Consider the following 10,162-nt stretch of genomic DNA (forward strand, 5'->3'; position numbering starts at 1 on the left):
GGGGGGGGGGTGTCTTGTCTCGTTCGTGTGATTTCTCATGTTCTGGTTTCTGCCCCAGTTTGGAATTTGCACTAACTGCCCCCTCGCAAGCCTCTCGCTGGCGGGGCTGGGCTAAGCGCACGCGCGCGTGCCGTCCCATGGCCGGAACTCGCTCTCGCGAGGCCCTCACCACATGGTCAGTAGGTCCCTCAGAGGGCCCTCGAAGGTTCACGGCCTCGCAAGCCTATTCAAGGCTTGTCCGGGCCAAAGGTAAACCATACCAACTAACTCATCGTAGGGCCCGTAATATCATGCAGGCGCACATTTAGCATCGCTCCTAAAAGCATGAGGACAACAATCTTTTTACATGAGGGGCTTCCCCTCCCAAAATGCTCTTACAACCTTCAGGGCCGCGCCCGAGTTTTTTGTGTGCAGGATAAGCAGCAAGGGAACACAGGATCAGTGAGACATATCGCTCACCGCACCCTCTTGGTCGCCTCCAGAGGCATCACTGGCGCCGCTGTCATTGTCATTGGCCTCACCATCGCCATCATTGGCGCCATCTTCACCGTCATTGACCACATCGCCTCCATCCGCAGCAACTATCACCCCGTCCTTGTCAGAAGCAAAGGCCCTAACAAGCGCATCCACGTTGTCCTCTACCCACCACGCCAAGTTGCCCCGGATGGCCTCGGGCACTGGGGCGATGACGGTGTGGAAGTCAAAGTGGGGATCTGCGTTCTGAAGGTGGCTGAAGACGCGGGAGAATGCACGCCCGAGCAGGCTACGGCTCCTCTCCTCGACAAGCTGGCGAGCTCTCTCGGAGCGGTTCTCCAGGTGCATCACCACGTCAGGGAAGAATTGGAGATGGCTGGCATAGTTGGTCACGTGAGGATGCGGGGAGTCCACCTCGCAGATATTGCCCAGGGCCGTGTTGGCCCTGTTCCTGAGTTGCTAGAGCATGGGACCATGCATGTGCTCCAGCGTCTGCCATTGAAGAATTTATTCTCTGTTCTGCCGCGCAATAGACTTAGCATCATCAACCCACTGTTGAAGAAGAAGCAGCTCGACACGGGTGGAGGCCAACTCAGTCTGCATCGAGACCAGGGCAGCTGCGGCGGCCTCCACGTGCTGCACCGTTTCAGTCAGCTTGGACCTGAGAGCTGCAGTCCTGCCCGCAGCCTCGGCTTCAATCAGCTCCAGCCTCTGGTCATGCTCGCGCACAAGACCTGCACGAACTTCCACCATGCGGCGGTTGACCTCTTCTTGGATCCGAGCCTCTCGCGCGCCAACATCGTCCTCCGCTTGGGTAACCTGGCGCTCCCTCGTCTCTAACCGCTCAAGGTCAAGATTGCGCTCGGCGGCCTCCAGCGTCAGTGTTTCTTCACACCTCCGGAGCTCCTCCTCTTTGACAGGCGTCCCCTTCAGCAACGCAAGGGCGGCCTGGCGCAACTCCACTTGCTGCTCCAGGGAAGCGCTCCAGGCTTGGAGCTCCCACGCACGCTTCTCTGCGATCTCGCGAGGATGATCTGCTTCCCGAGCCTCCTCCAGAGCTCGGGAGCAGGCCTTTCGCGAGGCCGCAAGGGATGCCTCGGCCTTCGCATTGTCAAGATCGTGTAGATAGCGCGCGAGGTTGACTGCAACCTTCAGCTTGCGTCGCTCCTCAATCAGCCGCAGGCCCTCAGCCTCAAGACACGCGTCCACATCCGCAAGCTCTCCACCAAGCCGACCCATCGCGTCCAATGCCTTCCGCAGGAACTCTCGGCGAATGACGCTTCGCTCCCGCGCTCGCCTGAGCACATCGTCGGTGTCGTCCTCCACCGCCAGTGCCGGCGGCGGGCCTAGAAGTGGTTCGCCCCTCTCGGCAGGGGGTTGGGGGCTGGCGCTCCCGCGATTGCCGGACGGGCTCCGCAAGGGACCCGTACTGGTGCAAGTCCATCCCCAGATGAAGAGCCAAGGACCGATGCCAACCACTCACCATCCACGATCAGAGGAGGAGCCCTGGGCAGGCTAATCACGCCCCAGGCGAGGTCGCAAAGGAAAGGCGGCAAGGGCACAGGCTCCAGACACCCTGCGGGCCGGCTTGCTTCTCCGGCTGAGCCCGCGTCAGCGGCAACACACAAGCTCGGGACGCTCAAGGCCAGCAAGGAAGGCGAGGCCGGAGGAAGTTGCTTCTTGGGAGACTTCGCAGGCTTGGCAGGAGGGATCTTGAAAAGCCACAATCAGGAAAGGGAGCAGCAATTGAGGAATTGCAAGAATGAGGTACTTACTCATATATGGCGAAATACTTCCTGTGCTTCAACGGTCGGAAGGGGCGCCCACTGCCACTCGAGGACTCCTTCCTTTTATGGAGGGCGGTGAAGTCCACGCGGAACCGACCCAGGCGCTTGACGTGCGGACTAGCATGAGGCGTGGATGGAGAAGCACCCCAGCGGCCAACCTCAGGGGCGTCGAGCTGGGAGGAGCGATCGGGCACCACCTCCTGATGGCCTGCCGAGGCCTTGGGGGCTCCGGCCTCGGGAGCCGCGGCATGCGTCCCCCCATCGACTACCACCCCAGGGCGGGATTCACAAGCTCCGGAGGATGATGCTTCGGGAACCCCGTGCGGCGTCAGCGCCGCGACACCGGAGCCTCCAGCCTCAAGCGATGCTTGCTTCCATGCACCTGCTCCTGGGGCAAGATCGGTGTTGGCGACAGGGAAGGGAGCCACGGCGACATGATTCTCGCGAGGCCCTGCAAGGCCAGCCGGGCGCAACCCCCATTCATCGAAGAGAGGCATCTGTCTCGCGAACTCAGCCCTGCTCAAGCAGAGATACAGGAGGCTACCCCCGTGCCGAATATCGCCTGGCGAAGGGTCGCCAGTCAAGACCTCAAACACCTTATTCAGCGTCTCGGGTGCCAATTCTGTCTCTTGAAGCCTCATGTGGTCCAGGTCGCCTATCAGGGCCCACATTGGCCGGGAGTGGCGTTGAAGAGGAGCAATGCGACAATGGAGGAACTGCTTCACCACCCGGGGCACAATCACGCCGAGCTCTCTCAACCTCCTCAGTCGGCGCCAGACGAAGGAGAGCCGGGGGCTCATGAGTCTCTCGTGGCCCTAGCCCGGATTGGGGACAGCAGGCAACGTCGAAGGCGAGAGAAGTGGGTTGGGCACTCCGATATCCACATATAGTCACCGCATTCAGAACCCACTCGTGGAAGGCGGGAGGCTAAAATCGATCCCCGAGGCGGCCGTCTCTGCCACAGCCTGGAAGCTCACACACCCCAAGCACTGCAAGGGGTCGGTCAGGCGCAACGAGAAGAAGTGGCACAGGAGGGTGACAGAAGGAGCAATGCCCACCATGGCTTTGCAAACAAAGGCAAAGACGGCGAGGAGGGTAATGGATTGAGGATCAAGATGCATCATATGGATCTGATAATGGGAGAGCACCACATTGAAGAAAGCAGAGAAAGGGGGAACCAGGCCAGCCCACAGGGCATCGACGAAGAATCGAACCACGGCGACTGCCCTGTCAATGGAGGTGTGGGACGCATGCCAAGCCATCATCTTTCCACACTCGTTGAAGCTGGATGCAAGCGCATGGCAGACCTTGCCCAGTGGCTCCAAGTTGAGCACCAACGACCGGCCGACGGCGGGCTCGATTGCCGGAGGCGAGCTGGATGAGGACAAAGGCTTCTTCCCCTTCTCCTTGCTAGTTGGCGCCATGGCGATGGAGGGGGCAAAGCTCAAGTCAGATTGGAAGCGGAAACAGAGGCTCGAGGAAGAAAGGGGAACAATAAGCACGCGGGCAGCGAAGGGGAAATAACTGTGTAAAGCTTCGTGGACGCTTAGCCACGTGGATATTGGGGGAGCGTGGGGGAGCGGAGACGCCCACGTCCAATCAGTCGCCATGCATCGACCAAGGCCGCAGGCTGTTGGGGCCCGCGGTGCTCCGCACTTGCCCTTTGGCTTCGCTGCTAGGCCAAGTCTGAGCGCGCCTTGGGCCCGGGGGCTACTGTCGGTGTTCCGGGAACGGGGGTCCCCAGACTTGCCTGCCTGCGGCCTGTAGCGTGGCTTAGCCAGTGGCCTAGTACGACCCGTCTTCACCAACCCAAGTTCAAGACCCTCGCAAGGGGCCAGGACTCGCGGGGCGGACGACATAGGGCCTCCTTAGGGGCGGCCTCACCAGGCAGGCTCATGAGGAGGCGGAGACATGAAGGAGGGGGGTACCTCGCGAGGTGCTCATGATGCAAGCCATGACGATCAAGACCAGGCAGGCACCAGGCGGGCGCCAGCCTGCACAGTGTCCTTGTTTCCTCTTTGGTGTAAAGGAGGCAAGCGCAGCGCGGAGTACCGAGGCATCAAGCAAAGGTTTCCATATCAGTGCAACGAGACCAAGACCAGCAGGAAGGCAGGACAGAGGTCACCATGGAGCCCAAGACGGCGTCATCACCAGTGCCTTTGGCAGTCGAAGACCACCTTTAGTCAGGATAGCTTGTACTAGTTGTCCCATTTCAAAATGGCCGTTGTTGGATCCCTTCCCGCTCAATATTTGGGAATAGGACCAGGGCCTCTATAAATAGAGATAGCCACCACAGTGAGAGGGGAAGGAGACCGAGACCTAGCTCATCCACACCACCACAACACCTCTCGCGAGGCTGTTCTTCCTATGTACTGTTCATCATCGTCCCAAGAGGCAATCCACCACACCACACACTGGATTAGGGTATTACACCACAACGGTGGCCCGAACCAGTATAAACCTCGTGTCTCTTGTGTTGTTCATCGTGCTAGCTTAGAATCACGGCGAGGTTCTGGGCGTGTTTCGGTAGGGACAAGATCTTCGTGCGCACCCCAGAGTTCGAACCTCAAGGGTTTTGCCGGAACCTGATATCCGACGGGGATCTTCTCCGAAGAGGTCATGAACTCCGATGGAGAAGTAACCAGGTGGATGCGCAAAGCTCTATCTCAAATATGAGCTAAACCATTGCTAACTCGAGAAATAGGGTGGAGGAGGTCTATTTTTAGTCCTAGTGGACGAAAGGGTAAGTGGCTTCTGCCCAACACGCGATCGGGCATATAGGCGTCGAACGTCCGACGGTCACTGGTCGTCTGAAGGCTCGTGAAGGTCCAGGCGTCCGGTGCCGGTCGGGCATCTGATGTTTTGGCTCTGGTCAGGACTTGTCGGTCGTTCGGTCGGGCTCGGTCGTACGGTCTGTCAGTCGTCCGGAGGCTCCATTCTTACGATGTTTTGGCTCGGGTGTGGTGGTGCCGATCGTTCGGTGTTGCTCGGTTGTCCAGTGCTGCTCGGACATCCAGGTGCTAGCTGGGACTTGGCTCGTCGGTCGGAGCCTCCAGGCTTCTGATGTCCAAGAGACGTCGTCCGATGACTGGGAGTTTTGAGCAGTCCTTCTTCTTGCCCCTTGAACTTGATGTCCACGCCGTCTTGTCCGTTGGGTGTAGCTCATTCATGGCTTTCCTCCAAATACCTGATCACACATAGGGTCTGTGCATGAGGTAGGTTCCATGTCTCATAAGTAGAAAGTGGAAGTTCGGAGAGGAGCGAGTTCACCTTATCTTCGATAGCCTTTGCTCGAGCTCTTGTCATAGGTCCAAGTGGTGTCGTGAGAGATGTAGATACGTCCATGGGGGTGATCGTGGGATGCTCCGCATCATCTCCCCCCTCCCCTTGGGAAAGATCCGACCTTGGATCAAAAGCTTCATCACCATGTATGGTGTCTTTCACATTGAAGATGTCGCTCACGTTGTACTTGTCGCTTGGGAGGTCGATCTTGTAAGCGTTGTTGTTATAGCGTGCTAGCACCTTGAAAGTTCCATCATCTCGTGGTAGAAGTTTGGACTTGCATTTGTTGGGAAAGCTTTCCTTGCAAAGGTGTAGCCACACAAGGTCTCCTATGTTGAATGTCATGGGTTGCTTGTTGATGTTGAGCTTGGTCGCGAGTCGTTGTACTTGGCGCTCGATGGTGTGCCTTGTATCTTCATGCATCTTCTTGAGCTAGCTTGCTCGTGCACTCGCGTCCCATGTTGGTGCGCTCTTGTAGTGGAAGAGGAAGAATGTCCAATGGGGATAACGGGTTGAAGCTATAGATGACCTCAAAGGGGGACTTGCCGGTTGTGGAGTGTCTTGCACGGTTGTAGGCGTACTCGGTGATAGGTAGGCACTCCTCCCAGCCTTGATGTTCCTCTTGATCAACACGTCTAGTAGAGTGGAGAGTGTTTGGTTCGTCACCTTTGTTTGGCCGTCGGTTTGAGGATGGTATGCCCAAGAGAACAAAAGCTTGATTCTGAGCTTTGTGCATAGAGTCTTCCAAAAGTAACTCAAGAACTTGATGTCGCGTCCTGAGACAATTGTCTTTGGCACTCCATGTAGGCGCAATATTTCCCTACAAAAAAGATTTGCAATATGTGAATCATCATCTATCTTGTTGCATGGGATAAAATGAGACATCTTAGAGAAGGTCCATAACAACAAACACGGAATCCTTTCCATTTTGAGTTGTAGGCAAACCAAGTACAAAATCCATGCTAATGTCTTCCCAAGGTTGATAAGGAATGGGAAGGGGCATGTAAAGACCATGGGGTTGGGCTTTTGACTTAGCTTTGTGACATGTAGAGCATCGGTTGGTGAAGTGCTACCTCTTGAGCACTGCGTTGGATTTCCCCGAAGAGGAGAGAATGATGCAGCAAAGTAGCGTAAGTATTTCCCTCAGTTTTTGAGAACCAAGGTATCAATCCAGTAGGAGACCACGCACAAGTCCCTCGTACCTACACAAAACGATAGCATACTAATTGATGCGGAGTGATACTTTGGCATAATTTCAATGTAAATCTTCTTAATTGTGATATGAATATTCAGATCTGAAAGATTCAAGAAAAAAGTTCATATTGACATAAAAATAATAATACTTCAAGCATACTCATCAAAGCAATCATGTCTTCTCAAAATAACATGGCCAAAGAAAGTTATCCCTAAAAAATCATATAGTCTGGCTATGCTCCATCTTCCCCACACAAAATATTTAAATCATGCACAACCCCGATGACAAGCCAAGCAATTGTTTCATACTTATGAAATTCTCAAAACTTTTTCAATCTTCACGCAATACATGAGCGTGAGCCATGGATATAGCACTATATGTGGAATAGAATGGTGGTTGTGGAGAAGACAAAAAGAGGGAAGATAGTCTCACATCAACTAGGCGTATCAACGGGCTATGGATATGCACATCAATAGATATCAATGTGAGCGAGTAGGGATTGCCATGCAACGGATGCACTAGAGCTATAAGTATATGAAAGCTCTACAAAAGAAACTAAGTGGGTGTGCATCCAACTTGCTTGCTCACAAAGACCTAGGGCATTTTGAGGAAGCCCATCATTGGAATATACAAGCCAAGCTCTATAATGAAAAATTCCCACTAGTATATGAAAGTGACAAAATGAGAGACTCTCTATCATGAAGATCTTGGTGCTACTTTGAAGCACAAGTGTGGTAAAAGGATAGTAGCATTGTCCCTTCTCACTTTTTCTCTCATTTTTTTATTTGGGCCTTTCTCTTTTTTTGGCCTCTTTTTTTCGTATGGAGTCTCATCCCGACTTGTGGGGGAATCATAGTCTCCATCATCCTTTCCTCACTTGGGACAATGCTCTAATAATGATGATCATCACACTTTTATTTTTCTTACAACTCAACAATTACAACTCGATACTTAGAACAAAGTATGACTCTATATGAATGCCTCTGGCGGTGTACCAGGATATGCAATGAATCATGAGTGACATGTATGAAAGAATTATGAACGGTGGCTTTGCCACAAATACGATGTCAACTACATGATCATGCTAGCAATATGACAATGATGGAGCGTGTCATAATAAACGGAACGGTGGAAAGTTGCATGGCAATATATCTCGGAATGGCTATGGAAATGCCATGATAGGTAGGTATGGTGGCTGTTTTTAGGAAGGTATATGGTGGGTGTATGATACCGGTGAAAAGTGCACGGTATTAGAGAAGCTAGCAAAGGTGGAAGGATGGGAAAAAGTGCGTATAATCCATGGACTCAACATTAGTCATAAAGAACTCATATACTTATTGCAAAAATCTAGAAGTTATCAAAGCAAAGTATTACGCGCATGCTCCTAGGGGGATAGATTGGTAGGAAAAGACCATTGCTCGTCCCCGACGGCCACTCATAAGGAAGACAATCAATAAATAAATCATGCTCCGAGTTGATCACATAACGGTTCACCATACGTGCATGCTACGGGAATCACAAACTTGAACACAAGTATTCTTTAAATTCATAACTACTTAACTAGCATGAATCTAATATCACCATTTTCATATCTCAAAACAATTATCAAGCATCAAACTTATCTTAGTATTCAACGCACTCAAAAGAAAGTTTCACATATCTTGAATACCAAGTATATTATCATTAAGCAAATTACCATGCTATTAACGACTCTCAAAATAATCTAAGTGAAGCATGAGAGATCAATAGTTTCTTTAAAACAAATCCACCACCATGCTCTAAAAGATCTAAGTGAAGCACTAGAGCAGAAATTATCACGCTCAAAAGATATAAGTGAAGCACTATGAGCAAAACTATCAAGCTCAAAAGATATAAGTGAAGCACATAGAGTATTCTAACAAATTCCAATTCATGTATGGCTCTCTCAAAAGGTGTGTACAGCAAGGATGATTGTGGTAAACTAACAAGCAAAGATGCAAGATAATACAAGACGCTCCAAGCAAAACACATATCATGTGGTGAATAAAAATATAGCTTTAAGTAAATTACCGATGGAAGTAGACGAAAGAGGGGATGCCTTCCGAGGCATCCCCAAGCTTTGACTTTTTGGTGTACTTGGGTTATCTTGGATGTGCCATGGGAATCCCCAAGCTTAGGCTCTTGCCACTCCTTGTTCCATAATCCATCAAAAGAATTCACCCAAAACTTGAAAACTTCACAACACAAAACTCAATAGAAATCTCGTGAGCTCCGTTAGAGAAAGAAAACAAAAGACTACTTTAAGGTACTGTAATGAACTCATTCTTTATTTATATTGGTGTTAAACCTACTGTATTCCAACTTCTCTATGGATTATAAACTATTTTACTAGCCATAGATTCATCAAAATAAGCAAACAACACACGCAAAACAGAATCTGTCAAAAACAGAACAGTCTGTAGTAATCTGTAACTAACGCAAACTTCTGGAACTCAAAATGTTCTACCAAAATAGGAAGTCCTGTACAATTTGCTTATTGATCAGCAGAAAAAAGAATCAACGCAAAAGCACGTTCCTGTGATTTAACAAAATTATATCCGTGCGTGCAAAGTTTCCATTTTTCAGCAGAATCAAGTCAACTATCATCGTAGGTTATCCTATAGGTTCTACTTGGCACAAACACTAATTAAAACATAAAACCACATCCAAACAGAGGCTATATGGATGATTTATTAAATAAAAGCAAGGAAAAATATTGGGTTGCCTCCCAACAAGCGCTATCGTTTAACGCCCCTAGCTAGGCATTGATAATTTTAATGATGCTCACATGAAAGACAAGAATTGAAGCACAAAGAGAGCATCATGAAACATGTGACAAACACACTTAAGTCTAACATACTTCCTATGCTCAGGAATCTTGTAAGAAAACAAATTACCAAGGCAAGCAAAAACTAGCATATGCAAGGAAGAACAAAGAGATGATAGCAATCTCAACATGAAGAGAGGTAACTTAGTAATATGAAAATTTCTACGACCATTTTTTCCTCTCTCATAATAATTACATGTAGGATCATAGGCAAATTCAACAAAATAGCTATCGCAAAACATATTCTCAACATGATCCACATGCATGCAAAGTTGACACTCTTCCAAGATAGTGGGATTAACGTTAACTAAAGTCATGACCTTTCCGAACCCACTTTTATCAAAAATATCATAAGATTGAACATACTCCAAATATGTGGGATCTGAAGTTGACACTCTTTCAAACCCACTTTCAATATTATTGCAAACATTATTATCAATCTCAGGGTTTTGCAAATTATTAGCACAATTGACATCAAGAGAATTTATAGGAAAATCATTGCAATCATGCTTTTTATTCAAAGATCTATCGTGAATCACTTCATAAAGTTCTTCATCACAATTTCCAGACTCACGAATT

The sequence above is a fragment of the Triticum dicoccoides genome, chromosome 4B (assembly GCF_002162155.2).
Source record: "Triticum dicoccoides isolate Atlit2015 ecotype Zavitan chromosome 4B, WEW_v2.0, whole genome shotgun sequence".
NCBI lineage: Eukaryota > Viridiplantae > Streptophyta > Magnoliopsida > Poales > Poaceae > Triticum > Triticum dicoccoides.